Source organism: Dasypus novemcinctus, chromosome 15 (assembly GCF_030445035.2).
Source record: "Dasypus novemcinctus isolate mDasNov1 chromosome 15, mDasNov1.1.hap2, whole genome shotgun sequence".
Classification (NCBI taxonomy): Eukaryota; Metazoa; Chordata; class Mammalia; order Cingulata; family Dasypodidae; genus Dasypus; species Dasypus novemcinctus.
Window position 1 is genome coordinate 21,468,226 of NC_080687.1, and position 27,642 is coordinate 21,495,867.

Genomic DNA, 27,642 nt, shown 5'->3' on the forward strand with positions numbered 1-27,642 from the left:
TATGAGGCTGTGATGGTTAGGCTAATGTGTCTACTCGGCCAGGTAATGGTACCCAGTTGTTTGGTCAAGCAAGCACTGGGCTAATTGTAATACAAGGGCATTTCATGAACTTCAATCATCAGTGAGTTGATTACATAGAAAGCTGGTTACACCCACAATCAACTGAGGAGATTGCTGTCAGCAATGAATGACATCTCATCCTATCAGTTGAAGGCCTTAAAGGGGGAAGTGATCTCAGCATTCAGAAAGAGAATTCCCATCTCTACTTCAGACAGCCAGCATTTCCCAAGGAACTCATCAAGGACCTTCATCAGAGCCCCTGGTTTGCAGCCTGCCCTATGGAATTTGGACTTGTGCATCCCCACAGTTGCATGAGATAATTTTATAAAATCTCATACTATTTACGGATATCTCCTATCAGTTCTGTTTCCCTAGAAAGCCCTGATCAATACAGAGGAGTATGTCTCTATATCAATCAAGCAGGAAGGAAATGGCACACTCAAAAGGGGAAGTGTAAATAAAGGGAATATTTACAAATATGTGGACAGAATTAAGAGAAACCAAGAAGCATCTGGTGCCAGCAGCTGTGGGAGCTATTACCACCCCTAAACCTGAAAGGAGTTAGTACTGGGATGTGGAAAGGGCTGTGTCTGCAAGAATGGACCATGAGACTTGAACTGTGATCTCTGATAGAGGAACACAGACCCTGCCCTTCTGTAGCCCATCAAGAAGAGATCAGGAAGAATAAATGTTCTTACCTATCTCTCTTTTAGTCTTCCAGTTATCTTCCATTCCTTCCCATTGGTCAAACCCAACCACAAGGTAGAGTTCAAAGGAGTTAGGCTGATGCAGTCCATGGAAATCAGTGTTGTGGGGCATAGAACCAGGTGGAAAAGGATAGAAAAGCATGTAAGTTGATCATGTGGGGTAAATGGACAATATCCAGTTCAGTCCTGAGAAGGGATGCAGAACTCTGTCTACCTTTGGTACTGAGTTGGGGTGTGATTGAGGAAATGAAATAAACCTTGATGAGTTTGGGAATTCAAAAAGCACGTGCTTGATATTCTAGGGAGGTGAAAAGTCCCACAGCATTGATACACCAGCGTAACATGGTAATCAGAGGTATGGTATGTCCAGGCAGAGAAGACTTTGAAATAACCTCTCGAGGTTTCTCAATGCAAGAGTGGCACGGGAGAGTACTCAAAGCTGCTTTTGTCCTGAGAGGGTTTTGTGTTGAGACATTATAGAGGACCTGACCTTGCTGTTGGGACAGGGAAGAGGCAGAGAGCTTAGATGGAAGACTTGAGAAGGATGAGTACTTAAACATTTTATAGTGGAAATATATGCTCATGACCAGACCCCATCAGGTACAAGAACCCTGTACTACATGTCAGCAGGAAGAGAGGATAAATGATCAAGGACCAGACTCGCTGCTGAATATCTTGATGCATTTAAGCTACTTTTGACCTCAGATGCAGTCCTGCATTACAGAAAGGAAAGAAAACCCCAAGTAAACAGGAAACACCCTGAATTGGCTAAGAAAACCTGGAACTGATTGAAATTATGGTTCAGCTATAGATAGACTGTGAAATTAAGCTAAAATAGGATTTGGTTACAGAAACAGAGGATTTTATATTTTGACATTCCCATATTTTATGACTTGCATAATTCCTGCCTTCTATATGACTAAAAAATATGTTTCACCATTAACTTCCAGTCTCACAATCAGTGAAGAAAATAGCCAAGTAGACTGATTGGAAGCTAAGATGGCTGTCTTGGAGGGCTTTATGGATTAAGAAGGAGAGATGGTAGTTTGGGTAAGAAAAAAGATTGGAGAAAATTTCAGGCAGTGAACACACAAGGTCTACTTGTGGTGCTAGAAACAGATTACTTTCCCCTGCTAAGTGAGTAGGCCTTTCCACGTGTACTCAGATGCACAACATATGGTTAAAGCAGAAGCATTTTTTAGGAGGTACCTGGGATCTGGGTACCTCATACATGCAAAGCAAGTGCTCAACCACTGAGCTACACCCATTCTTCACAAGCATGTTGTTTTTTCAAGGATTTATTTATTTATCCCCACCCCCACCCCCTATTGTCTGCTCTCTGTGTCCATTTGCTGTGCATTCTTCTGTGTCAGCTTGTCTCCTCTTTAGGTGACACTGGGACCAATCCTGGGAGCTTTGGAGTGGGAGAGAGGTTCTCAATCTCTTGCGCCATCTAAGCAGCCTGGTCTGCTGCATCTCTTATTGTCTCTCCTCTGTGTCTCTTCTTGTTGCATCATCTTGCTGTGCAAGCTTTCTACCTGGGCCAGCTTGCTGCACAGGCCAGCACTCCTGCACAGTCCAGCACTCCGCGTAGGCCAGCTTTCTGTTCGGGCCAGCTTGCCTTCACCAGGAAGCCTTTGGAATTGAACCCTGGACCTCCCATATGGTAGACAGGAGCCCAACTGCTGGGGCCACTCCCCTTCCCACAAGCATGTTTTAATGATGCTTTTGGACCTAGATGTTTCCTGCCTTATCAGGCAGAGTTTTCTCAAAGGTAGATGGAGTCATTCTGATAGACTTTAGGTTTCCAGGTGTGGTAGATTGACTTATATACCCCAACAGAGACATCTTCTAATTTTTAGTCAGCGTTCCTGTGGATGCAAATCCACTTGTAAATTGGACCCTTTGAAAATAAATGATTAGTTACCGTTTGGCCCAACTGAATCAGGGGGACCTTAATCTGTATTACTGGAGTCCTTTCTAAGTGTAAGAAGTTCAGATGCAGTGAGACAGAAGAGCAAGAAGCTGGAAGCCAGTGAACCCAGAAGAGCAGACACAGGGGAGAGAGATCCCTGTGTGATGGGAGGCAGAGATGCAAGCCAAGGAACCCAAGGACTGTGACAAGCCAGCACCAGAATGTCACACACTTGGGTTAGAAGGCATGGTCTAGTCGACACCTTAATTTGGGACTTTTGGCCTTTGAAACTGTAAGCCAATAATTCCTGTTGCTTAAGCCACCTCACTGTGTGCTACTTGTAGCAGCTCTGGCAGACTAAGATACCAGGAATCTGGGTCTCCTTTTACAGGGAGGAAAGCCACTCCTTTTAGCAGGGAATAGTGATGCCATGAAGGCAGCACAGACCCAGGGGCCTGTTCTGTGGACTTAGGCTGTCCCGGACAGAGAACCATCAGACCCACTCTTACAAGGGGCCAGCTGTGTTTGGTCCTGATTTAGCACAGGTGCCCAGATGTTCAGAGACCAGCTGCCAAGGTACAGCTCTCTCACAAATGCCTAAAAATATATACAACTGAGAGCCAATTAATGTTTCCATTTCAAATATAGCATGATGTCCTGGATTTAAAAGGTTGTATTGAGCTGTATTTGTTCATATCTAAGGCCAACAGACTTCTTTAGGTGGAAATAATGACCAAAAGAAAAAAAAGGCAAAATTAATATTTTCTTTAGACCTCAAGTCCTATAAGGAAATTGTCCATGGGATTCCTTTATTTTATTTTATTTTTTAAAGATTTATTTTATTTATTTCTCTCCCCTTCCTCCTCCTTCCCCCCTGCCCCCCCCCCATTGTCTGCTTTCTGTGTCTGTTTGCTGTGTGTTTTTCTGTGTCTGCTTGCATTATCTGGTGGCACTGAGAAACTGCGTCTCTTTTTTGGTGTGTCATCTTGCTGCATCAGCTCTCTGTGTGTGTGATGCCACTCCTGGGCGGGCTGTGCTTTTTTCATGTGGGGTGCACTTCTTGTGCATGGGGCACCCCCATGCAGGGGTACCCTGCGTGGCACAGCACTCCTTGCATGTGGGCCAGCTTACCATACGGGTCAGGAGGCCCTGGGGATCGAGCCCTGGACCCTCCGTATGGTAGGCGTGGTAGATTGAATTATGTATCAGTTGAGCCACATCCGCTTCCCCATGGGATTCCTTTAGGTCAATTGGAGAGAGCAAACTGATGAGTTTGGGTTTGGATTATTTAGGAATAGTAAGGTCTACACTGCAATGAGGGAGCTGATTATGTGCCAGAGGCTGCTTCCAAGCAGAATACTGACATGAAGCCAAATTCCGTTCTTGGGTGAGACTGTGGAATTCCCATGTAATTTTAGGGAGAAAACAGGCCTGAAGCAGAGGGCAGGGATATATCCACCATGCCAAATTTGATTTCTCTAGAAAGGCAACATTGAATGTGCAAAACTGGCCAATCTCCATTTGGAATCAGAACATCAGAAATGATTCCTGGTTTTGCTTTTTTATTTTAATGGGTCAGGAGGAGAATTCCAGAAAAGAGAATGCAATAGGGATATTCTGAATGAAGATGGGGAAGAGGATAGTCAGGGGCTATTATTGATGGAGTTACCAAGATGTGGAATGAGAGGGAGGCTCAAAGAGGGGGCTCGGAGTTGTCTGAGGATGGGGCACTTTTAAGTGATGGTGTGTGGTTTTTAATATTTCCATTGTTGCCTCAACTGAAATTAGTGTGTGTGGGTACAGAGGGTTCTTTGCTTATTTCAGCGAAGAATTCAGATGGAATGTCAGGAAGAGCTAAGGTTCCTTACTGTAAGGAACTATCTAGTTATTTACAGGACTCTGCTTACAAAGGTAGAACTTGTGCCTACCTCATCTGACATTGTGTTGCGTATGGTCCTTTTCCACACAGAATGCAGTTCTTCCTCTTTCCAGAGTGTCTTCCTCTACAGTGGAGACTGGAAAGCTTGTGAAGCACCTTGCCTAGACTCTTTGCAGCTGGGATTCTGAATATCAATAATATTTTCCCACAGAGGTTCTTTTTTTTTTTTTTCTTTTCATTTCTCTCCCCTTCCCCCTTCCTGCCCCAGTTGTCTGTTCTCTGTGTCTATTTGCTGCGTGTTCTTCTTTGTCCGCTTCTGTTGTTGTCAGCGGCATGGGAATCTGTGTCTCTTTTTTGTTGCTTCATCTTGTTGTGTCAGCTCTCTGTGTGTGCGGCACCATTCCTGGGCAGGCTGCACTTTCTTTTGCGCTGGGCAGCTCTCCTTACGGGGCGCACTCCTTGTGCGTGGGGCTCCTCTGCGCAGGGACACCCCTGCATGGCACGGCACTCCTTGCGCGCATCAGCACTATGCATGGGCCAGCTGCACACAGGTCAAGGAGGCCCGGGGTTTGAACTGCAGACCTCCCATGTGGTAGATGGACGCCTTACCCACTGGGCCAAGTCCGCTTCCCCCACATAGGTTCTTGTACTTGCAGGAGATTTAAGGGCAGAAGTGAGGGGGCCGTATTTTGCTGCCAGCAAAGAAGTGTGTGAAGATGTGGACTGCCTGCAGCAGTGTTCCTGCGTGCGTCTAGCTTCATGGCCATGGAGAGGCAGCTATGACACAGGCACAGCCTCAAGTGTAGGCCACAGCTTTGTGGGAGTTGAGAAGCATTTGCTGTGATGCTGGAAAGGGAGTCAGTGGGTCAGTGCTGCAGTGTGCTAAGAGTCATTCCTGGATTCTGGCGAGCGCCCTTCTACTAGCCTGCTGATGAAGATCCTGGAATCCCTTCTGCTTGAAACACTTGCTATGGTTTCTGTTTCTCATGCTAAACTATCTTGATAAAATTTATTGTTCCCTGGGAGGGTGCAACTGTCTTGTTCATTCATGCATTCACTCATTCATTTGCTCTTTTATTAAACAGACACTACCACTGGACACCTATTTCTTGCCAGGCACTTTCTTAAGCTCTGGGGATATAAAAATGAATAAGACCTGATCTTTACGGAGATGATAATCTAGAGGGCAAAGAGACAACAGACCACTATAATAAAGCATGTCACGGGTAATGACAGAAGAAGTATGCAGGGTAGGGACGCCTAATCAGACTGAGAGTTTGGGCCAGGAGGCAGGCTGTCAGGGACGACTTTGGGGAACCATTACATGAAAAAAATAGAAAAACATAGTCCCTGATCTCATGGAGATTGTAAACTAAAAAATATCAAAGTAGACACCTATTACAGATATAAGAACACTGAAGCACAAAAATAAAACTATTTTTTAAACGTTGTTTTGTATGTTCTGACTTTGCACCTTAACCGCCAACTGCAGTGGCAGGGACCATCTTTCTCATTACGATTTCATCAATACCCCTAATCCTGACTGGTGCACAATGTCCACAAGGCATCTGACGGACCAGGTGTCATTCAGTCACTCATTCATTCTACACGGAAGTTAAACTGAACAAGAGAAACAAGGTTTCTTTCTGCATGAGACCTTATGATCAATGGGGAAAACAGAGATTTACATAGAAAACATTTATATAACATGAAGATAAATGAGAAATCCTCTGCCCTGAGGAAAGTGATAGTCTGTGCACTAAGCAGAAAGATCAATCAACAAATTCCAGGTGCTACCCTAAGGGTATGTGCAAGGTGTTCTGAGAGAGAGCAAGGAGCATCTGAAACCAAAAGCAGAGGGGATGGTAATAGCTGATCTTTTGTAAGCACTTGCTCTGCCAAACATCACTCTGAGTGCTACAGGCACATTATTCCAGGTAAGGCTCCCAACACCATCGACAGACAGCACTGCACTGGACAGACAAGGAAATAAAGATGCACACAGGTTAGGTGTCTAGCTCAGGCTTGTGTAAGAGCTGGGATTTGAACACAGGCAGCCTGTGCTTTTAACCAAGTTCCTTTTTTTTTTTTAAAGGTGGTATCAGAGATTGAACTCGGGACCTCATACATGCGAAGCAGGCACTCAACCATTGCGCTACACCTGCTCTGTATCTTAAGTTCCAAAGGATGAAGGAGTTCATAGGTGAGCATGTTGGGAAAGGCAGAGGGAGCAGCAAAATGGCTAGGGGGCACAAAAACCAAAGCCAGTTTGGAGAATTATATATTTCCCTCAATGCTTCATATAGCACAGGACACTAGCAAAAAACACAGTGACTTGATCTGGCAATTGAAACTTTCTTCTGCACGTTCTGTTGCTCATTCTTCCTAGAAGAGTTGTGGCAGAGTGGAAAGGCATAGGTTTAGAATTAGTCACATCTGTTCCAATCATTGCTCTGCCACTTTCTTCAAGGCTGAGATCTTAGGCAAGTAACTTGCCCTGGAGCTTCAGTTTCCCCAGCTATAAATTGGGAATAGAATACATACCTTGCAGCAGTGTTTTAGTATTGGAGACAACGCCTATAAAGTACTTACCATCATGCCTGGCACAGTAGGTGTTCAAAAACGGGCACTAGTAAACATTCCCTCCCAACACACACTGCTGGTAGCACTTTCGTGTCCCCCACCCCGTGTGGAGGAACAGGAGAGCGCTGCAAATCCCGCCACGGTGTCCTCTCGCCTTCCTTGGATCTCAGAGAACCTCTGTGCATCAGCGCTGCCAGCGAGGCCAGTTCTGAGATGGCAGTGACATGGAGTCTTTGCTCTTTTATCAGGATTTCCTCCTCTTTTTGCTACGTGTCTCTGAGTAAATGTAGGGAGCAGAGCTCCTCTGAGAGGCTGCCTGGAAAAGCCCTCCCATGAAGCGGAGAGCCACCCCTGTTGGATGAGACCCTAGCTGACCCCATTTACCCCTACTTGAAATCAAGGTGTCAACGGAGCTGGGCACTGTTATGGATAAACAACTCTCATGGTGACAATTTTAATCTTGGTGCCTTACATTTCTCTCCTAAGTGATAATCCTATTTTTTCATAAACCATTGAATTTCAGAAGTGGCAGGAATCTCAAAAGATCGTTGAGAAATGCAACAGAATAACAAAATTGACCAAGCCATCGTTCTCATCCTCCCCTTGGATGGAACGCTTGAGGAATTTAATGAAATTAGAGTTTTCTACTGCCTGAGCAGTAGAGTAGTAATTAAGATTTTTGTTTATTAAAGTTGAAAAACTAGAGCAGTTATTTATGGAAATATGCATCCCTATAGACATTATTTATTTATTTTCTAATTTTATTTTTTTAATTTTTAAATTTTTTCTATATTTTTAAAAAATGTTACATTAAAAAATTATAAGAGGTCCCCATATACCTTTATCGAACGTGAGCACTCAAGACACTTCCTTCTCATGGGAGCAGGGCTTACATCTAAACAGAAGGTAGAAAATAGGCCCCAGCTCTCAGGAAGGCCTCGATACATCATCCTGCGACCTGGAAGACTCTTCCTGAAAGCTTATCATACATATCTGCTGCTTTTCTTTTTGCCACATTATTGAATGTGATCTTACATTGACCTCTGTGCATTCTCCTGCCAGGCCCACAAGCAAAGGAGGCGGCATCCACCCTGGCGAGACACGAGACAACATTCTTCTCCGAGAGCCAATAACCCAGCGTGACCCTTCGGGCGCTTAACACTTCCCCTCGCAGGGAGCTGTAAAAACAAAGCCTGCCCATCCACAGAGCCTTTGAATTCCACCACACGTGGAATCGCAATGAAGTTTTTCATTGATTTTAGCTCTTGTGGTTTGGCAACCATGGCATTTTGCTTGGACTTTGACTTCATTTGAAACTCCGTGGGTGTGAAAATATGTCAATCAGATTGTCTTCTTGAGAATGAGGCCATTGCTGACAGGCATAGACATCTAACCTGCATGATAAAATAAAATAGTTTCTACTAGACAGGTGGGATGAAGTTCAGATCCTTAGAAACTCTGGGGAAATGACAATAAATCTGAACTATGGAAATTCGGATCAGGCAGTCAGGTGACAGATATCCATAGAAAATTCATCTTCATCCTCTCTTTGCCAACCACTCCGGTTGAGGAGAAGAAGACAATGATTCTGGGTGTGAAAGTAAATGGATGCTCATGGGAAGCACTGGTCCATCCACGCCACTCTCCATGGATTCTGTCACACTCACCCATTTGAGGGGTGGCATCGTTATCACCAGGAGCCATGCTACAGGGACTCATCCCCTCAGGTGTGAATCAACAAGAGTCAGCTTGTTGAAATTCATTCTCTCTTCTAAGGAATATCATTCTCTCTTTTAAGGAAATTCATTCTCTCTTCTAAGGAATATCCAAATAACAAAAATGTTGAATACAACCCTTTTATTGTAAAGGATTCTTAGGTGCCTCAGCCTGGCTGCCTGGGCTCTCTTTTCAGGTGCATATCAGAACAATCATCCTTAGCTCCCTTTCCAAATTACTGTCCATTTTCTAGTGCCAGTAGAGAGAAAAACTGAGTACCATTATTGGGATGGGAGAGAACTGTGGAGCATGCCCAAGTAAAGATGCCCTGGGGTTTGTTGAGAGAAATGTTGTGCAATAAATGTTGTAAATTTAAGAGACTATTTTTCAGTCCACCCCTCCCTCTGACTGATGCCAAACGTTTGGTTTAGGAGCAGAAACTATCTTCATCTGAAGGTGCATATGTAATTTGGCATCTTATGTTATCCATCCACATACCTTTCTCCTAAACGGTTTTATCTCTTCAAAAAAGGAAGCGAGACTCTTCTTGCCTATCGGACAAAATCACACCTAAAAAGCATCAGTTTCTTCATCTGTTAATGAGGGAGTTGAAATACAGGACCTCTGAGGTGTCTCCCAAAGCCAGAATTTTGGGATAAGGGACAGGTAAGAAGATCATGCAAATGACGTTTGGGGTAGTCATTAAGCATTTGTTTATGGATGATTTATTGTAGCAGCTTGAGACATTTGGGATAAATTTTGTGTGATGTTAGGCCAGTTTGCTGCAACTGGGGTGTGCATTTGCTGGCTCCTGCTGGTACCAGGTGCACTGGCCTTTGCTTACCCTTCTGACTTGGGTCCCTCAACTTCTGATCCTCACTTGCTTCTTCAACTCTGCCTACTCTGACCCTACCACTTTCTTTCTCAATGGTGTGGGTTTCTCATTGCTCAATGAACTCTGAATCTTTCTTTACCTGGTTGACCTCAACTTCAGTAAAGGCTTTTCCCTGAAACTCTTGCTGTAGAGTCTATGAAGAAAGGAACACTTGAGCCAATTTTCAGCACCATGAAACAATTTTAGACAAGACCCAAACAACTGGCCATTAATCAATTGGTGAAAATAATGTAGAGGAAGCGCTAGGGAGAGGAAAGAATTAATCCATATACAAAACTAATTAATTTTATCATATAACCAATGCCATAAGTTTTGGAGGATAATGAATCTTAACATTCAGAATAATTTGCAAGGTCTGTGTGTTCTTTCTTCATGTCACATTTTCTCTTCTGACTCTCCTGAGATATCCTTCTCCTTTTTTTTATAACCTGTTGATCCTTCCATGCCCTTTCCCACCAGTCAGCTGGATCAAAGGGTCCTTGAAACAGAGGCCAAGAACAATACTCCTGTGCATTCCCTACAGCACAATCCCAAGTGTGTGACAGACGCACAGGGACACCAGTATGTCCTTAATATGGAAGGGGCATTCCTTGATAAAACTCAAGTCTCTTATATGCATCTGTAAATACTTACTGAATTCTTTCCAAAATTGGGGTCTAGTTTTAGGTTCAGTATCTAAAATGCTTCATCATGATCTCTAGATGCATAAGAAATTCTCCTGTCTGCCTCATGGGACCATTTTAGTCTGCTTTGTTTTCACTCATTCTGATTTTCACACTCTCCATCATGGTACCAAAACCATTCTTCTTCCCAGTTTTGTCAAGTATGACTTCTCCAGGTGCTTTAAGGATTTATTCTTCAGAGTTGCCTTGCCTGACACCCACTTACATTGAATTCTCTTTGAGTCTGCCACCCCTTGCACCTTACTTTCTAAATTTCCACTTAGTATTCAGCTGAATATTCTCTTCTGTTTTGATGTCAGCTGCATGATTTTTTGATGCCTTTGTAACGTATATTCCTTACAGTCATTTAGCGTAGAGAAACATGCCTGCTGATATTTTAGGAGAATAGGACCTCAGAGTCTAGGACAGCTACTCCAAATGCCTATTAGAGCTACTGCCAGGCAGTGATTCTTCCAGCCCTCTCTGACACACACTTGCCACCCATTACCACCTATCAGAGCTCTTCGGCACCTTTACATCCCTCTCTACATCATCGAGTCCTCTTCTTACACTCCCTCTCAGTTCATGATTTTGAAAAGCCTTTTGCAGAGAAAAGACAGAGCGTAAGGCAAGAGCTTTATTTCCACTCACTGTCGCCAGTGCATCCATCTGACTCGTCCTTCTCTTTCACCTCCTTCCTCTCTAAAAGGCGCCACCACCCACCCAGCCAGGAATCTCAGCCCCACGTCCAAATGGCAGCTAAGACCTGCCTGTCTCTTTTACTAACATCCCTCCTACCCTCCCTTTCTCTCTGACACTTGAGTTGAAGTCCTCTTCCTTCTTCACTTGGGCTAAGCCCTGGCATCTCTAGTCTCCATTCTGGCTTCCCCTCCAAGTCATATTCCAAACTGTTGCCAGAAGGATCTTTATAAAACACAAATATAATCACTGCCGGCCCCAGTTAAAAACCTTTCAGTGGCTCCCTATTTCTCCAGGATAAAATCCAGATCCCTTAGAATGGCCTACCAGGGCCCCCTCAGTCTGAACACTGTCTGTTTCTGGTTTTCTCTGTGACTAAATTACCCCCTTTAAAATTAACTGTAGCACTTGACTATGTGGTGCTACACTTTGCTCCATTATTCCTTTTGCCCTTCCTTTCATCCACCTGACTTTGTATGTCAGACTTGATTCAGACACCACCTTCTTTTATGGAGCTGACCCAGACTCTCTGGATAACCATGCCCTCCTTTTCCCTTATATCAAAACTCAGATAGACTTTGATCATACCTCCCAAAGTGGTCTTTTGGTTATCTCTTTTTCTCTTGGAATGTAAGTTTCTCAGGAGGGGTGCCATGTTTTATTTGTCCACTCCTTCATCTCAAATCCAGTCAAGAGGGCTCTAAGAGGCCACTCAGAGAACTTGATACTTGACCCTTGTAGATTGGTGGACACGGTGGACTGATGTTTCACATACCTGAGAACACTAAAGGACAATAATTTTGTTGAGCACCCTGCTTTGATGGTAAAGCAAAGAGAGGTGGCTGCATTGGCCATAGAATGCCCTCTCTGAGTTTGTTGGGGCAAAGCATACATGGATATTTCTCCTGGGCCATGCTAGAAAGAGTGGCCTGTTCAACTAGTGTTGCAAGGGGACCTCAGCAGAAAAAGCTAGAGGTTTTCTGCCATAGGTCCAGGAGCAGAAGGAGAGCTTGTGAGCAGCTGGCTGACGGTGATGAGTTTTCCTTCATCCAAAGACTGCCATAGGAGAGTTCCCAGGCTCCAAAGAGCCCTCAAGGCTACCCATGAGCATCACCTTTAATCATCTGCCACCACTGGAGGAAGTCACTGATTACACTGGTGCCAGCCAAGGAAGATCAGGCTCTCTTTGCATCTCTGCCCTCCATCTGCTGATATCCTGGAGGAGCCAGGGTGGTCTAGTGCTTGTGAAGGAGGAATAGAAGAGCTAAAGAGTGAAGATAAAGGAAATAGAGTGCCTGTACCACTTTCCCACTTGTAGGCTTCCTGGCAGCAGCAGGTCCAGGCTGGGGGGTAGAAAGAAAGGCTTTAACTTTAAATGAATTTTGGAATGTAAGTGAATGAAGACATTTTAAGCAAAGAAATGAAATGGTTCTTGAGGCTAGAAGTGGATGGAGGACTTTGTATTATCTGTGAGGGCTAAAGCCATGAGGACTGTAGCTTGCATCTGTGGCAGGAAGAACTAGCTCTGACTGAGCAGGCTCAAAGGGGCAGGGGGTTGGGAAATGCTGACAAGATAGCAAAAACCATCTGTATTCTCTCTAGATTTCTGGGTCCTCGCTGGGTGTGTGTACGAACAAAAGAATGATAGTTGAGGTCATACTATATGTCAGGCATTTTACATATTTTCTTTCTTTCCCCCCAACATGTAAAAAAAAAAAATTCAAACTTACTAAAATGCTGAAAGAATGATGCAATGACCACTCTCTACCCACCAATTGTTAACATTTTCCATGTATTTGCATTCTCTCTTTCCATATGTATGTGTGTATGCATTGTGTATATATGTAATTTTGTTTTATTTCTGTTGCTAAACCATTTGAAAGTAAGTTACAGAATCATGAATCTTTACCCCAACATTTCGACCTGTATTGTCTAAGAACAAGGACATTCTGTTACATAACTACAAGGCCTTTATCATATCCAAACAATTTAACCTCGATTCAGCATTGACATCTAGTTACAAAAATATGAACATTTTCCCAAACATCCCCCAAAAGGTTTTAGTTGTTTAAAAATATAGACCTAAACAAGAATCACACATTTCATTTATTTGTCACTTCACTGTCCTTTTAATCTAGAATCTAGAGCATTCCCCTTCATCTCTTTTGTTTTATGTTTTTTTTTATTTTGGCTTTCACAATATTGTCATTTTTAAAGAGCTCAGGCCAATTGTCTTGGATATATCTTAAAATCAATACTTTTCAAATACAAATGACAAATTAGAATATAATAGAGAAATGGCTCCCATTTACCATAGCAAAAAAAAAAAAAAAAAACTGCAACAACATCAATAATAAGAGGAAATTTAGAAATAAAATCAACAGGAAATGTGAAAAGTGCATTCAAGGGAAGAGTTAAAATGAAGTGGAAGTACGTGAAATAAGATTTGAACAAATGGAAAGGCATATTTTTCTTGAACATGAAGCCTCAATATTATAAAAATGTAAATTCTCTGGAATAGAAATTTAATATGAATCCAACAAAATTACCAATGACTTTTTGAGGTAAGCAAGCTAATTTCAAAGTTTGTAAAGACAAATTAGCTAAGAAACCCTAAAAAAGAAGAGCAATGATGGAGCCCCAGCCCAATGAGATTTTAAACTTTTCAAGACCCAGGAATAAAAATAGGGCAGTGCTGAGGTATGAATAGTGTTGAAAGAAAGTTGAACAGAAAAGAAAATTCAGGTATAGAAACAAATATATATGAATTAATATATGATAAAGGTGACATCTCAAGTCTGTGGGGCAAATAAATATGTGCTTTTTAAAATTTTTAATTTTTATCTTAAAGAAGCTTTAGATTACATAAATGTTACATACAAATTATAGGGGATTCCCATATGCCCCACTCCCTCTCCCTTCCACACTTTCCCACATTAACAACAACCTTCGTTAGTGTCCTGGGTGAATCTAATGAACTGAAGAGTAGATGTTGCAACTCTGCTGAGATTCAGAACTCAACTGGTGCAACAACAGACCAAAGACTTAAGTCTCTGGGACATATATTTAACAAGTATAGCGCTAATTATAGTTTCAAATAAAAGGGGCAGAAGAGTCATGTGTAGGGAAAATATAAATGAGTCTGAGGAGCATAAATTATTGAGTAAGGTCCACTGACATGGTGCTGAATTCCTGAGCTTGTCTGTCGTGCCTATAGTGTCTGGACGTCTCTAGAGCCCTCTGGAACCCCATCTGTTTGAGGCACTGTTTAGTGTGACAGTCAAAGAGATCCTGATGAGACATGCATAAGGGTAGCTGCTGGAATGTCCTCCCAATTCAGTTTGAAATCTCCTAGTCATAAAAACTCATTTGTGTTTAATATTTCCCTCTTTTGGTAAAAAAATATGTGCTTTTTCATAAACAGTGTTGGGATAACTGGGTAAGTAACTGGAAAAAAATAAATTTGGACTCATATGTCATACCATCCACTAGAATAAATTCAAATGAAGCAAAAATTAGATGTAAATAAAAGAAACCATAAAAATACTTGAATCTAGCATGGGGAAACTAAGATTCATCAATTCAATTGGAATTAAAAAAAACAATTTCTATCACAAAGCACTAATGTCCTTAATTATTAGTAAACCAACTTGCAAATCAAAAGACAAAGACTGGTAAACTAAAAGAAAAATGGGCAAAGGAAGTTTACAAATTGGTCCACAGAAAAGGCAATGCAAATAACACTTAAATTCTTGAGAAGATGCTCAACCTACTGAGATATCAGTTTTTTTAAATAAACAAGCCTGGGAAAAATCCAAAAGTTGGACAATATGTTCTGTAGTCTGGGAAAACAGTACAGACATTGTTGGCAGGAGTGCAAGCTGAAGGGAAATTACACAATATTTATTAAAATTACAGGTGTAATCCCACTTCTGGGAATTTATACTAAAGATACACCTGCCCACATGTAAAACAAGTAGGCAAAAGGCTATTCACTGCAGCATGGGGTGAATCAGAAAATAATTGGAGACAACACAAGTGTTCATCAATAAGGGACTATTGAATATTACCTTTTATTATAAATAAAATGTGAAGCTGTAAAAATGAATGAGGAAGCTCTCTACTGGAAATAAGGGAAGTTCTCCAAAATAAAATGTTTTGTGGAAAAACCTCAGTGCAGTATGCTATGTTTTGTGTAAAGAGGGGGCAAAAATAAGAACAAATGTTTATATTTTCTTTGTGATTACATAAAGAAACCCAGGAAGGATACATAAGAAACTACTAAAGGTGGTTATCTGAGGGAAGGAGGTAGGGAGGTGGGGATGGGGCAAGTGGGGTGGGGTGAGGGATAACACTTTTCACTTATACCTTTTTACATTGTTTTGATATGAAACCATACAATATATTACATATTCAGACACACACACACACAGATTCCTGGTATAACTGGGACAATCACCTTGAAAACCCATTTGGCAGTATTTGCTAAAGCTAAAGCTAAGCCTGACCTATAACCTAGCACTTCCATTCCCAGGTACCTATCCAAGGGAAATGAGTGTAAGCAACTGGAAGTAACCTCACATGTCTATTGACAGGAGACTAAATAAATTGTGGGATATGCTTACACTGGAGTACTACTCAGGAATAAAAAAAGAATGAACGATTCCTACATTCACCTACAGGGACAAATCTCAAACATGTAAAGCTAAAGACATAGACCAGGATATACTCTATGATTCTGCTTACATCATGTTCCAAGACTTCCCATGTGGGAGGCAGGTGCTCAACTGCTTGAGCCACATCTGCTCCCCTGATTGAGTGCTTTTTAGGAGTCTCTTCTGAAAATCACCATGCCTGTTATTCTGAGGAGCTGTTTGGATGTGTTCTTCAAGGCCTGCTTGTCTGAACACTGGTCTGTCAGGGTGGAAACTTCTGAAGGAAAACATTTTGCTGTGAAGCAGTGAGTCCCCAGAGGTGCCAGTGTCCTGTATGATAACCATGTCCTCTAAAAAGCCAGGGGAATCCTGCCAGAACTCAGCATCTGAATTCAGGCAGGGATGGGAGGAAGAGCCATTCAAATGAGCCACCTTCTGAATCCCAAGGACGTCCTCTCCCCACAGCGGTCAGTGTGGCAGCCATGGATGCAAGTAAGAGTGAGGCATTTAAGTCCCCTCATAGTGAGAGGAGAATACACCCTCATATGTGGATTCGATTCCATCAGAGCTCAGCAGAGAAATGTGAGTCCAAATCCAAGGAAATTAAATGTGGAAAGCCCAGCATTTTAATGAGGTTGAACTCCTGGAATCACTAATACACACTAATGGTTACAAGTTAAGTTAATTTAGGTCAAAGCACTTCTGTCAGGAAGGAGAAGAATTAAAATTATTGAAGTTATACCCTTCTTTATTATCATTATTTTTTAAAAGATTTATTTATTTATTTATTTATTTCCCGCCCCCCACCCCGGTTGTCTGTTCTATGTGTCTATTTGCTGCATCTTCTTTGTCCGCTTCTGTTGTTGTCAGCGGCACGGGAATCTGTGTTTCTCTTTTGTTGCGTCATCTTGTTGTGTCAGCTCTCTGTGTGTGTGGTGACATTCCTGGGCAGGCTGCACTTTCTTTCACACTGGGTGGGTCTCCTTATGGGGCACACTCCTTGCCCATGGGGCTCCCCTACGTGGGGGACACCCCTGCATGGGGCGGCACTCCTTGATGCATCAGCACTGTGCACAGGCCAACTCCACACGGGAAGTAACCCTTCTTTAAAAGGCCTGAGTTTCAATCTGGGTCCTGTGGCCTGGTTCCAGGAGTGTTCCACATGGGTGGTGCAAGTATAAATGTGCAATAGATACAACCCTTTAGGGATTCACACCTGGCATTTCCTGCCCACTCTTCTGTGCCCTCCAAATTTGCCTGGCAACTGAGGATCACATGCTACAGGCTCCAGAAACGAAAGTGTTTCCACACATAGGCGGTGCCCACCCTTCCAAAGAGCTGTTCTTTGGGTCAGTTCTAGCATTTGGCTCCCTCAGTTGGAGAGGAGGGACCCGGCTGCTTCCCTCCCAGCTCCACCCCTCTCCCCTCTGGCCTCCAGACCCCTGTTCGGGTGACTCTCAGGGTGGCACTCCCACAGTTAAACCTCCATAAGGAGAGCAATGAACTGGGATGAGCTGCCTCCCCGAACCAAAGCCTCACTGGCTGCTAGGCATGGCCAGCTCTGCCAGGGGATGCCAGGCCTTCTGACTAGGTAAGTGAACTTCAGCAAGTATTTATTAAGTCTCTATTGTATGGGATGCTGAAGAAAGATAAGACCTGGTCTTCCAATCTAGCATATTCTTTAAGGTGAAGAGTGCTTAAGAAAGAATACAAGAAAAGAAAAATTGATAGGAAAAAATAAAAGATGGTGGAGAGAGAAAACAATTTTCATATATGGAAAATTTGAATGAGAGGTGAAAAGGGGAATAATTCCGGGTTTGGGGAAACATGGGCTAAGCCGCTGACCTAGGCTTATACCCCAGTAGCCTGACTCTCGACCAGGCTGTGCTAACTTCCATGGAGCCTGTAAGCTGGCACCTTCCTCTGAGGCATAGGGATGGCAGGGCTGTTTCTAGGTGGGCTTTCCTAGTAGGTGGGCTTTCCTAGTAGCTGAGGATTTTGCTCACAGCAGGGGGCTTGGGATGGGGTTAAGGGGCTAACGAAGGCTAGGCAGGGTTTCAGGTTTCTAGTTGATTCTGCTGGACTCAAGGTGGCAGTTCAGACCAGCAGGGGCCCCTGCAGGGGAACAGGGGGACAGGTAGGGCTCTGGGAAGAGGGGCAGGCTGCCGTGTGCCTGGTCCTCTGGGGCCCACCCAGGCAACTTGAATTCCAGGCTGTGGCAGAAAGACCAATTCCAACTGGTGGGCTTGCCCTGTTGGCTGTATTGCCTCGTGCAGGGTGGTTAAGGATTGGGCAGGGCTGAGCTGCCAGTTTCTGGGACCCAGTGACTCCAGATAAGCAGGACAGGCAGGCAGGAGTAGGGACATGGAACAGCATCCATAACTTGCATCAGATTTTCTTGACCGTACCCAGCTCTCTCAGGCTTGAGGGATGTTCTGAGCCAGATGGCCTCTCTGACCCCCTTTGGCCTCCTCTTTCCACCTCAAGAAGGACATGTGTTGGTTGTCAGGCTCAGATCCCATGTGACCACACATTCCTGCCACAAAGGTGTAATGGCTGTGAGTTGGTGTCACTGCTGTGCCGTTGGCCCTGTGCTGACCTACAAGGACAGGTGGGAACTTTTCTTCAATGAGGCCAGCTGGGCCAGGCACCTCAGGGCTGGGCCCTTGGATTTAATTCAGTAACATTCTTCTTCCATTTGGAATGATTATTCCTGTCATTCTGCTCCACCTCCAGACAGTCTATATTGAATATTCTTAGTGTGACTTGGCTGTTACATAATATATGTTCATTATCTCCAATTTACAGATGAGAAAACCGAGGCTGAGGAAGAACAACTAACTTGCCCAAGGTCATAGAGAACATGATGGGAATGGGATTCAAACACATTTCAGAGGAACTATGGAGCCAGTTCTCTTTCCGTTACTCCACAATGCTGCCGTATTTTTGTCCTGTGGAAAGTATGAGCTATTTTTGGCTTTCTGAACAAACTGAAGTGAGAGATGAAAGATAATGCTCAGCCATTTTGCATTTTGCACCAAATGTGAAATCACTGATGATCAGCTTTTACCCATAACCTCTGCCTGTTCACTGAGGCTTTGCACATTCCTTGCATATGCTCATCTCAGGTTGTGAAGCAACATGTCACCCAAGAACAGTGAACTGGTGAAATCAGTCCAGCAGCCAGCTTCAGTGGCACATAGCACTAGTTAATTTTTTTTTCATTATTGAAGTTCACTCATTTAAAACAAAACAAAATGACTAGAAAATAAAGTAAAATAAATCCATTTATGCCTATAAAAAGAAAATGTGAGGAGTTGATTTTCTTTTTAACAGAACAGATAACTGGTAATAATTGGAGTCAATATTAACATATTCCAGAATTGCCCAACAGCAGGCAGGAAAAAATGGGTAGATGCATTGAGAAACAGAGAAGAGGTATTTTAAGAAAGTTATGTATTCCTGAATAAAAGTAATATAAAATAATAATGTGGCAAGAAGATAATGGTTTTGTCTGCACACCACATAAAATATAACAGTTTAGGAAGAATCCAGATCAAGCCAGGCAGTAGAATGAAACAGTTCTCAAAGTGTGGGATTTTGAATGAGACTGCCTTGGTTTGGGTTCTGACGCCAGTGTTTCGTAGCTTGCGACCATGAGTGATGACTGACCTCTCTTACCTCTGTTTCTCAATGAGTGAAAGGGAGACAATTATAACATATACATTAAAGAGGGGGCTGGGTTGAATGGTATCCCCAAAAAGCCCTGCTCATGTTCTAATCCCTCGTCCCTTGAATGTGATCTTATTTTAAAATAGGTTCGCTGAAGATGCATTTAGTTAAGATGAGGCCAAATAAGGTGGCCTAGTCCAACAAGTCTTTCTAAGAAGAGGAAATTTGGACACAGAGACAGACAAACACTAGAGAAGATCATGTGCAGAAAGAGGAGGCAGAGATTGGAATGATGTATCTACCAGCCAAGAATTGCTGCCAAACACTGGAAGCTGGATACACAAGGAAGGACCCTCCTCTAAGGTTGTAGATACAGCATGATCCTGTAGACACTTCAGTTTTGGGCTTCTAACCTAAAAATTATGAGACAATAAATTTCGTTTGTCTTAAGTGACCTGGCTTGGGATACGTTGTTACAGTAGCCCTAGGAAACTAAGACCCTTGAGGGGCGGTGAGCATTAGCCAAGATGATCCACATAAATGATTAACTACAGGGAATCTCACATAATAGGTGCTCCCTAAACTTTACTCTTAGTGCCATTACCAGCATCATCACAGGGAATTGGCGGTGTATGTCTGTGGACTTATTTCCACCTGAGAAAATATTCTATCAAAATGTTTCTTGGATTAAAAAAATTGAACTGAATCTGATTAAGTATGTAGAACTGTGTTGTCCTGGTACTGGCTTTTAAAATTAAATTAAATTAAATTTAAAAAGTCAGTTCCTTGGGCAAACAAGTCATATTCCAAGTGCTCAGGAAGCACATATGACTAGTGGCTACCATATTCATGCTGATATAGAACATATCGATTATTGCAGAAAGTTCTACTGGACAGCATTACTCTAGAAATAGAGTAATAGAAATTGATAAATTTACAGAAAAGTCAGGGGACAGAAGAATAAGTTAGAGAATCATACGGGGATATAATCAGCCCACTCCAGAATATGGGAAGTTTTACAGGACAAATAATTTGGTTTCTTCAGCATATAAGTAGCAAGAGAAGAAAAGAGGCAGAAAGAACTGTTACAGACTAAAAGAATCATATCAACAGATGCGATGTGTAGCTCTTGTCTGGATCTTGATTTGAACAAACCAATTGGAAAAAAAGGCATTTGTGTGACAACGGGGAAATTTTGAACATTGACTGGATATTTGTATTAGGGAATTTTGTTAATACTTAGAAGTAATGATGATATTGATTGTATTTTCTAAAAGTCCTTATCTTTTAGAGATACATATTGAAATGTTATTACAGATGAAGGTACGTGATGTCTGGGATTTGTTTTCTGACCCAGCAGGGTAAAAGGTAGGAGGTATGGGTGAACAAGATTGGCCAGAGGTTGATCATTGTTTTTCTGGATAATGAGTTGGTGTAGGGGGTTGTTATTATAGTAATCTCTCTAATTTTAGGTGTGCTTAAAATTTTCCACAATAAAAAATTAAAAAAAAAAAAGGGAAACATATGCTCTTCTCTTTATAGCAGACATTGTTCCTGCCTACAGAATAATATGTGCCTCACAAAGGTGCCTGAGATCCACGGGGGCCAGGGCTATCCCCAGATGATTGACGGGGGCCTCCAGAGTGAGTTAATAGAGCGCAGGGATAAAACTGTACCCCTTCCCTGGAAGTCTGGGTTAATAGTCTTCTGAATACAATTTCTTATTTTAGCAGCTCTTTTGAACCCCAAGGGAGAGAGCAAAATATGGCAACCATTGAGAATTGTGTGCTAGATTGCACTCCTTTTCCCCTGCTCTGGCCAGGTCATCATGATGAAGGATTTTGGAACCACGTTGGATGGTTTCACCATTGACATGTTTGTTGCCCTAGGGCATTGAATGGCAAGTCACAGAGTGAATGGCTCAAACGAGGTAGCCAGTGGGCTGACAAGGTGAACCTGTCTCCACAGGCCAGAGCTCCTCCCTGCTTTTTCCCTGTTGAGATGTTAGCTCACTCCATTTTCCTTCAGTAGATGTGAAAGCAAGGACTAGAACAGATATTTGCACACTGATGCTCATAGTGATGTTCACAAGTGTCAAAAGATGCAAGCAACCCAAGTGTCAATCAACCAGTGAATGGATAAATAAAATGTACATACACTCAATGGAATATTATTCATCTGTAAAAAGGAGTGAAGTTCTGTGCATGAAACAACATGGATGAACCTTGATGACATCATGCTGAGTAAAATAAACCAGACACAAAAGGACAAATATTGTATGATATCGCTGATATGAGATAATAAGGATCAACAAAGTTAGGGAATCAGAATCTAGAATACAGGTTACTAGGGGCTGGGTTGGGAGTAGGGAATGAAGAGGTTAGGCCTAAAAGGCACAGTTTCTATTTGGAATAATGTCAGTTTTGGTAATAGATGGCAGTGATGGTAGTAAAACATTGTAAATGTAATTAACAACATTGAATTATATAGTTGTATGTGGTTAAAAGGGGAAATTCTAGGTTATATATATGGTACTAGAATAAATTTTTTAAAAAAATCCATGGAATTGTACAACATAGTGAACCCTAAATTAAACTATGGATTATAGTTAATCATACAATTATAAAAATGTTTTCATCAATTGTAACAAGTGTTTCACAACAATGCAAAGTGCTGATAATAGGGTGGTATATGGAGAATCCAGGATGTTATGGATTAATGCATGACTGTTGTTTTTTTTTAAAAAGATTTATTTATTTATTCACCCCCTGCTCCCTTCCCTCCCCCTCCCCATTCTCCTCCCTCCTACCCTGCTGTTTTTGCTGTCTGTATCCATTCGCTGTTGATTTTCTGTGTCTATTTCTTGTTTTGGTCTTCTCATTTTTCTCCTCTAGGATTCATCAGGATTTGATCTTGGCGACTGCTGATATGGAGACAGGTTCCCTGTTACCTACACCACCTCAGTTCCTGGTTTCTGCTGCATTTCACCTTGACTCTCCCCTTTATCTCTCTTTTTGTTGCATCATCATCTTGCTGTGTGACTCACTTGCACAGGCGCTGGCTCACCATGTGGGCACTCAGCTCACTACACAGGCACTGGCTTGCCAGGCGGGCACTGGCTCACCACACAGGCACTGACTCACTGTGCAGGCACACTTTCTCTTCTTTTTCACCAGGAGGCCCAAGGAATTGAACCTAGGTCCTCCCATAGGAAGGTGGAAGCCCTATCACTGGAGCCACATCCGATTCCCTGCATGATTGTTCTGTACCCACAACTTCTCTAATAAAACAAGGGAATGTTAAGATTCATGGACAGTAGCAGCAACAACAATTACCACCATCTATTAAGCACTTACTATTGACCAGGCGTAGTGCTAGCCTCTCTTCATGGATCTCTTCAATACACCCTGGCAAGAACCCTGTGAAGTAGGTGCGATCAATATCCACAGCATACAGATGGAAAAACAAAAGCCCAGAGGGATTAGGTAATTTGCCCAAGATCGCACAACTAGTAAGTAAGTGGCAGAGCTAAGATTTAAGTCCAGGTTGCTCTGCCTCCTCCTGACTATACTTATATAGGAAACATCATCTTACACTTATATAATCTTATTTAAGAGTGCCTTGGACCCTGAAATCTTTAGATACACTAAAGATACTCTCTGTATAGGCTTTTTGGCTTCTCCTAGTTTTTCCTGTCTATAATTTTCATTTTTCCTCTATATGTCTCCTAAATAATTTGTTGACACCACATGTATTATGAAGTACATACATAAATATTTACATGAGCTAGTCTTCCTAGATATACAACACTAGAAAAGATCCCTTCAAGAAGCTCATCAAGAACCCTGGGAAGTGCAATAATTAGCATGCAGTAGGCCTGCTGCCCCACATGTGTACACAGCTGGTGCATGTGTGAACACAAACACCGTAGGGCCCATTTGGGCTTTTGGCGCCTATGGCCACAGGTGTGTGGATTTTTTTCAACAGCACTGTCAGCCAAAGGAGTACTGATGCAAAGTACTAGAAATCTGTTGGTTTTTATAAAGGGTGTTTATTTGGGGTAAAGGCCCAAAAGAGTTCAACTCAAGGTACCATAAGAGGTATTTTCTCATCCTAAGTCTGTTGTCATGTGTTTGTTTTTTTTTTTTTTTAAAGATTTTTGTTTGTTTTATTGTTTGTCTGCTTTACTGTTTATCTTGCAAAATCCTACAAAAGTAAGGGGAAATATCTGCAGACTAAGTTAAATAAAACAAGGCAGAGATTAAGTATTAAATATAAAAAATAAAAGTTTAACTTCATTACTAAACTAGGGAAAATGTTCCTGAAGCATGTCAGTTCAGTAGGCTCGCAGTGCATTAAAAAGTGGAGAACATGAATTGCTTCTAACAAATGTTTTCAACATTTTGTACACTACCAAAATATTTAGTGAGAATATGGTAATTTTCAAGTCATAAAACCCTGAACAGACTAAATACAAGTTACTTTTTAATCTGAAGTCAAAAGTGAAAAATATATAAAAGTAAAAATATTTCCATTTTCCACACATCAATCTAAGGATAATTCCTACAAGTCCTTAAAGTCTTTTCAATAATGATCTCCTGGCAAGCTTCCTGCTTAAACGGAAGTAACTTTAAAAAAAAAATTTATTCATTTCCCTCCCTCCCGCCCCCCCCCCCCCAGTTGTTTGTGCTTGCTGTCTGCTCTCTGTCTTCTTTTCAGGAGGCACTGGGAACCAAACCCACGATCTCCCATACGGTAGGCAGGCGCCCAGCTGCTTGAGCCACATTTGCCTCCTTGCAAGTAACTTTGGAAGGTGGATTTCTCAATCTGTAGACGGAAGTAAGCTGCATTGGCAGCACTGCTCCATTCTGGAGAGCCTCTTGAGAACTGAAGAGAGCTCAGCAAGGACCTTCATTGAGACAGTATCCCCTACATAGCTGCAAGTCTGCAGGAGAGATTCCAGGGCAAGTACAACTCTCAGTCAATAAGCTAGAAACAGTAAAGAGAAGAGAAGGAAGCAGAGGACAGATGTTTTAGCTTACAGATGCTATTCCAGATAAAATGCCAAAGGCTCGAGTAACTTTTTACATGTTGGCTCAGGAAGTCCTGCTTGGGGGCAGCCTCTTTAGAATTCATTTATGAGCCGTACTCCTAGGCATTTCTATTATCTGATACATCTGCCCCTCTGAGCAATTATAACTGATACTCAAAAAGATGGCTCTGACACCTTCCAAGGTTCTATAAGTTCTTCTGAATCAAAGAAAGGTCACATTATGCCTAGCATTGTTTTGGTGTTGGCCTATACTACATGACAACTATTAAAAACTTGGAAAACCATACTTGGGCCCTATGATCGCTCCCTCTATCAATCATGTCATTTCATTAACTAGAATATCCTATTTGCCTAACAGGATTAATGGTTAGAGCTTACTATACAACCAAAATCAAAACTGGGGCAATAAGTTCTCTTGGAAGCTAAGCACCCATTAGGAAACATCACACAGACCAACTCTTTAGCTCTCTTTGTAGGTGCAAGATCACCAGTGGTACACGTTTCATAGAGTAAGGGCCTCATGAAGATTAGACCCTTAGATTTTGCAGGATTCAGAGACCTTCATTTGTTGCTTAGCCAGCCCTCTACTTGTTTACACGTAACTATCTAGCTTTGGTTGGCTGTTGAGTCCCAATGGAAAAATTCCATTTCGCCTCTGAGCCTTTCCTTTAGGGACTTGAGAAGGGAAGGTAGTGCAGTTCTTTCTGGCCATTTGTCAGACATGGGACCCCAGGCTTCTTAGGGTAAGTCCGACTGGCAATTTTAAAGAACTCTTCTGCAGCATCAAGAGCAATGAGACGGTCCACCACAAAGAGATACCTCTCTGAGAGCTCCCAAGTTGTTGGGAAAATACTGGTCTCTTCAGCCAGTTTTAACAGCATCTCTCGAGCTTTCCTTGTGTTTCTGAAATCACTGATGGTGCTGAGTTTATTGACTGACAGCAAAGAGTCTGCCTCCTTTTGAAAACCTAAATCTTCTAAAATGCGTTTCCATCTGTTTCTCACTTCCCTTCGAATATGCCGCAGGGTATAGATATCATAGTTGAGTTTTTGCCATTCCTCTGAGTCTTTGGCCTGTTGATTACGAACAATTATCAAGTTGTACAGGATTCTGTCATCATCTGCCTCTGTGTGGGACATATCATGAGGCACACTCCACAAATTCTTTTCATCATCTCTCACAAAAGTTGCTCCAAATGAGGAATATGGAGTTTTATCACTGACCAGAGGCTCCTTCTCGGGCAGGGCAGGCTCCTTCTCGGGCAGGGCGGGCCCCTCCAGGCCCTTGCACCGACAGCAGCAGCACACGGTCCTCAGCCAGTCCCTCAGCCCCATGGAGCGCGAGGTCCCCCACCGCTGCGGGCTGACTCCGAGAAAACCGCCGCGGCAAGCGTTGGCGGCTGGGGCGCGGCCACCCGGCCGGCGTCCAGGTGCGGGGACAGTCGCGGCCCGGGCGTCGCGGGCCGGTCCGTGCGCATCCCGCCGCAGCCGGGGACGCTGGCGAGAAAAGACTGTTGTCATGTGTTGATGCAAGATGGCGGGCGATATCTGCAAAGGTCCAGCCTTCCTCTTTCCTCTTAGGGCTCCGTGGGCCCAGCTTCTTCCGATCTCAGCTGTAGGCTGCATAGGGCTCAGCTGCTCTGTTCTCTTCAGCTGCAAACTGTCAGGCAAATGGCTCATCTCTCTACCCAGGGCCACAGGATTCTCTTCCATTTCTACGGAGCTTCCATTCCTCTTTTCTTGCTTCTCTGCTTCTGTCTCCTTGATTGAGCATCTGTTTATATAACCCACCAAGGGGGCAGGGACTCAACCCTGCATGCCCTAATGATGTGGTCAAATCAAAGCGCTAGTCTTGATTTAATCAAGTAAACTTAAAGACTTTGAATTTAAATCAACCAAAGGGTATCATGCCAGAGTAACAACCAGTTTATAAAAATAACATCTTTTTGGAATTCATAAATAATATCAAACTACCACAAGAAGCTTCCCACAAAAGGTCTTGTTTATCCTGAACCTGCTGCCCAGTCCTGGCTAACCTGACACAGTTCTGCCTCTGTTCCCCAGTAAAGGGACTGAAATCAGGCAAGGCAACAAATGGCCAGGTGTGAGTCTGGGGGTGGGGGGGGTGGGGAAGGGAGCTTTGAGTTGGTTGCTGGGTTTTCTTGACTATATATAGTCTAATTAAATTTAGCACATTTATTAAATAACCACCCTTATGGATAAAATGTGAAATCACCATACACACAATTTACCATGCATCAATGACATAAAAAAATACATGGTAAATACATTATAATTATTGGTTAAGGAAAAGCCAAGACAGTTCTCTCTTCCTAAGTGCTCATTTCACTGTAAAAGGTTTAATAAATAATTATATTGTAGATACATAGTTTTCCTTAATGGCTTATTAAACAGTAATAAAGTGATCCATAACCGGTCCAAATAGGACTTAAAAACACCTTGCAAATATTTATAATGTATTTTCTGTATAAACTAGTCATGAAATATCAATATTCTTAAAATATCAATACACATTAGTAATGCATTTCCTTTCCATTTTGAGACCTACTCAGAATATTCTGTTCCATAAAAAGCTTATTAAAGACACTTATAATCAGATGCACAACCTTTAAAACAAATGAGCTGAGAATTGCTGTCTTTGGCATGAATCTATGAGTTTCCTAATATTGTACATTTTCAGCCTTGTTTTGCTTTTGCCTGAATTGAAGCCAAAAAGCTTTCAAAAACCTGTGTTCACCCAAAACAGAGTAAACTGCCAAGGCATAAATTGAATTCTAAAGATTAACTGCAGCTCTAGCCATTGTTAGCTTTTATTGTCTTTGTTGGCTTTAAAAAAAATGGATTTATGGCCTGAAATGTGGATTGCCTGCATGTGAACCTTTTGTAAATTTTACTCATTTTACTAATAATGTCATTTTTCTTACTTTTGAAGCTTTTTATTAAACTATTTTGTTTTCCATAGGATGCTAGTTACATTCCTAGTGCTTTTTAAAATTGAAAAATGACTTTTATTAAAATCATCCATAAATCCAAAATACTGTGATTCGTGCACTCTACCCTACCCCATTCCCAGTGGGGATAAGGCATTGAAAGTAGATGTGTGTTCAGCCATTTTCTGGAAAAGTA

The 27,642-nt window shown here is 42.4% G+C and overlaps 1 long non-coding RNA gene and 1 pseudogene across 1 annotated transcript in view; one reads left to right on the plus strand and one right to left on the minus strand.

Annotated features, from left to right (window-relative positions):
- LOC131273406 (uncharacterized) overlaps positions 1-13,839 on the plus strand; it is a 40,960-nt gene extending 27,121 nt beyond the window's left edge. Inside the window, exons 2-3 of the long non-coding RNA XR_009180599.1 lie at positions 6,657-6,764; positions 8,207-13,839. This is a non-coding gene — a long non-coding RNA (uncharacterized lncRNA). The remainder of the gene's footprint in view (positions 1-6,656; positions 6,765-8,206) is intronic.
- Positions 13,840-24,923: 11,084 nt separating this feature from the next.
- Positions 24,924-25,877, minus strand: LOC101435244 (melanoregulin pseudogene; annotated as a pseudogene).
- Positions 25,878-27,642: the final 1,765 nt, after the last annotated feature.